General features: G+C 41.1%; 1 pseudogene; it reads right to left on the bottom strand.

Moving 5' to 3' along the window:
• Nucleotides 1-2,585: 2,585 nt before the first annotated feature.
• LOC136387956 (zinc finger and BTB domain-containing protein 5-like) lies at nt 2,586-3,215 on the bottom strand (annotated as a pseudogene).
• Nucleotides 3,216-4,108: the final 893 nt, after the last annotated feature.

The following is a 4,108-nucleotide window of genomic DNA, read 5'->3' on the forward strand; positions in this document are numbered from 1 at the left end:
TATACAAAGTCTTATAACAAATAACTTTATAATAATCCAATACAACTTATCTTTTATTCAATAATATTGTTCTAAAAAGTATAGCCACCTAATAATTCAAGACATTGCTCACTCTGAATCCAGTTGCAGCATCATCAAAGTGCAGTGTATGTGAATGCAAATCAGATACAAATAAAAATATGTTTCTCTGTGGCAGACAGACATTTTCTCTGTTTTAGAGAGGTTTAGAGTTACCATATAAACATGTTATGCATCATTGCACAAATATATACAGGGTTGGGCAAAAGTAGGTTTACAGTTGTGAGTACATAAATGGAGCTTATTCTATTCTTGTATTATTATTTATGAATTATTGTATTTCTTTTCATACAAATAACTGTAAACTTATTTTTGCCCCACTTTGTAACGTTGCCCCACCTTGTAACATTGCTATCAGAGGTCAACTAAATGCAATTTAATGATTCACAGAATTATATAAAAATGATTTAAAATTTTTGTATTTCAATTTTCTCTTTTAAATGTGCTAATTTTAACCATATCAATTGCAAACTACTCTCTGACTTCTTCCCCCAAACCTAATAAAACTCGGTTTTACGTACTGCATCCTTTCACAGAAGCACAAACTCAGAGATGTAAAAGTACAAGTGTTACATTTATTAATCCGCCACTTTGTTTTCTTTTTTTTTGTTTGTTTTTGTTTTTGTTTTTTTTTTGTTTTGTTTTTGTTTGTTTGTTTGTTTTTTTTATAATAAATTTTTATTAATGGTAATGGGATGACATTAATAAATCAGGGTACATATATTCAAAGAAAACATGTCTAGGTTATTTTGTCATTTAAATTATGTTGCAAACCCCTCGCCCAAAGTCAGACTGTCCTCCGCCACCCTCTATCTAGTTCTCTGTGCCCCTCCCCCTCCCCCTAACTCTCTCCCTCCCTCCCTCCCATGTCTTCCCTCCCCCCACCCTTGGTAACCACCACACTCTTGTCCATGTCTCTTAGTCTCATTTTTATGTTCCACCAATGTATGGAACCATGTAGTTCTTGTTTTTTTCTGATTTACTTATTTCACTCCTTATAATGTTATCAAGATCCCACCATTTTGCTGTAAATGATCTGATGTCATCATTTCTTATGGCTGAGTAGTATTCCATAGTGTATATGTGCCACATCACTGGGTAGACAGTTAATGGCATTGAAATACCGAGCTGCACGGTGGCTCTTGCAATGTTAGAAAACAAAGTGGATACAGCTCGATATTTCAATGCCATTAACTGTCTACCCAGTGAGTTTTATTTTGGTCCTACTGCCGGCCCCAGCAGAGTCGGAGTGCAAAGTCAGTGGGAGGAGTCAAGAAGACAGCTGCTCTGCTGGGGTGGAGGGGCAGCCTTAGAACAATCACACGGGTTGAGGTTCTCGCTGACCCTCTTGCCACACTTTCAGTAGGAAAGTGGATTTTCTTTGTGTACATATGCATGGGCTCCTTGGAAGAGATCAGGGTCAGAAAAGCCTTGCAGCGGGCTTTGCAGGCACTGTTATGAGCTCCCTCTACAACTGAGACATTGTGCTCTGAGAAGGCCTTCTTGCACTTTGACACATCTACAGATATCCTCATCGTAGGCGTAAGGCCGACGTGGCAAGGATGGCATCTTATAGTGAGAATGCGACCCCCATGCATTATTGCCAGGAAGCATCAGAGTTTTCAGGATCTACAAGCTTTGACAGCAGTGACAGCTAGCATTGAGGTGACAATATGGAAAGTTACTGGGTCTTTCTTTTGGGGAATCCATCATCACCCCTGAGAAAGAAAAGCATTGGCCCAAATCAGACCTGGAGAAAGCGATCCCAAAGTATTCATGGCAGCCCCCCATTTCCTGCACAGATGTAGCAAATTGGCATCTGCAGCTTATTGTACAGATTCTCCATGTGAGTCCCAGGGACCAGCTTGCAGACCCAGCCTCTGGATTCAACGAACAAAATGCCTCACCCGTCAGTTCTCAGTCAGTCACACTGATGTCTGAGATATCACCATTATTATTATTGTTGTTGTTATTGTTATTTTAATATTAATCTCAATACTTATTATATGCTTGCTCACCTTTTCAGAGAAAGGACTATGATAAAGGGACGCAGGGCACTGAGACATGAAACAAGCATGGAGGTGTTGTCAGCTTTCTCCTAACCAGAGTTTGGATGCACAGCAGACTAAACAGGAAGACTCAGGGCCAGCCTTGATTTACCCAGACTTAAGAAGTGGCAGGCAAAGCTTTTAGAAGACAAAAGTACCATACTAAAAAGTCATTAATCCTTTGAGACACAAAATCCAACCTCCGCCATGTAGTCTAACGAAAGCTCAAATATATTAACAGTGAAATGTCTCAGGGTTCCACAAAATTGTACAAATGGTGGTTAGCAACCACAGAATAAGCAGTAATACATTCTAAAACCTCTTTTCTACCAATCTGCTGCTTATAAGTGTCTCTCAGTTTGAGAAATCGGGCAAAATTTGTGGTCCGTCATCAGAATTATCTCCAGCGGGGGTAGTTTTTCTCACCAGACTCCTTATAGATTGGCCAGTCATTGTCTGTCAGTATTTTCTCGGCTGGGAGACACAGTCTCCACCACGCTGAGGTTGACGAGCATCATATATTATCTGGTCTGTGATAAAGTTACTCCTTGTGCTCTTTTTAAGAATATTTGAAATTCTAGAAGTAGATTTACATTCTAAGTTATTTGTGACTTCTAAAATATGGATGCGATCCATTCTGCCAGTGCTAGACTGAGGCTCTGAAACACAGGTCTATCTTAGCTCTGACCACTTCTCCTCCTTCTTTCCCAGATTCTCCACCTTCTGCTTGTGAGGTCACATCTCTCACTTCCTCCTGAGGCTCAGTGATCCCAGGCTTTCTGATTCATCCACCATTCTCATACGCTTTTTAACAAGGTCAACTTCAGAATTTCACCAGTGAATGTCACTTTTCTCAGCTGCAGCTTCCTGTTCATAACTTGTTTCAACCTGTGATGCCATGAATAGCCGTGCCAGATTAGCGGTGCTGACATCACATGAGCTAGGCACCTGGACATCTTCTTTAGCTCCTAAGGACAGGTCAAACAGGATGGCATTGACGTCTTGGTTGTTGGTCCTGTCATCCCATTTAAGGTTGTCCACAATTTTCAGGTAATCTGGGGAAAAGGACTTCCAAAAGTAAACTCCCATGTCTCACTCTCTGGTTTAATAAGTGAAATGGCAGATGCACCCATGATGAATTGGAGCTGCTAGCTGGCTCCCTTTTTTACAGACTGGTTGTTCTTATGAAGAATCTGATGGGGAGGGTGTACCCTGGTCCAAGACTCTGCACCCTGATGAGCTCACGGCAGTTGCCTGCTGCTTGCCATTTGGGATGAAGTTGATAGCTGGCATTTCATGCCTTTTCCCAGTTGCTGTATCCTAAATAAGTTGTGCATGTGCCACTTTGCTCCAGGACCTAGTGCCTGGGAAAAACAGGGACTCAGTTCTTTTCATTAGGTAATGCTTACATGTCGTTACAACAGGGTTCAAATGCAGGTGAGAGGATGCCAGAACACATCCACAATATCTCTGTCTCCCAGCAGGAGGTTAGAATTTACATCATATAATTTAGTGTGGCAAAGACCTTCAAGGTCAACACCTTGCTACCAGCTGAATCATATTCATGAGCTTATCCTCCTCCGCCACAGAGAACAGGGCTCAGGATAATGTTCTGCATGCTCCCAGCACAGAGCAGAGTCTCCATTTATAGAATCACAGAGCTGACCATGAAATCTTCGGTAGGTCTCTTGCTCAGTAACCTAGGCATACTGTCCATTGGAATCACCCTCTTTCCATTCTGTACTGGAAGAGGCACTGATCACCACCAGATTCAACAGTGTGAACAGGAAGTGAATATATCCTTGATGGATTTTTTTCTCCTCTCCTTCAACTGATACTGTCAACCCTTATTCTCCATTCCCCCAGTTTGGAGTCTCACCTTCACTTTTGAAAGACATTTACAATGGATATAGCATTCTATTTATATAATATTATGAAGATGTCTCCTTCATTTGTCTTTTGGCAGAAATAGTTTCTGATGA

This window comes from Saccopteryx leptura, chromosome 1, assembly GCF_036850995.1.
Source record: "Saccopteryx leptura isolate mSacLep1 chromosome 1, mSacLep1_pri_phased_curated, whole genome shotgun sequence".
NCBI classification, from domain to species: Eukaryota; Metazoa; Chordata; class Mammalia; order Chiroptera; family Emballonuridae; genus Saccopteryx; species Saccopteryx leptura.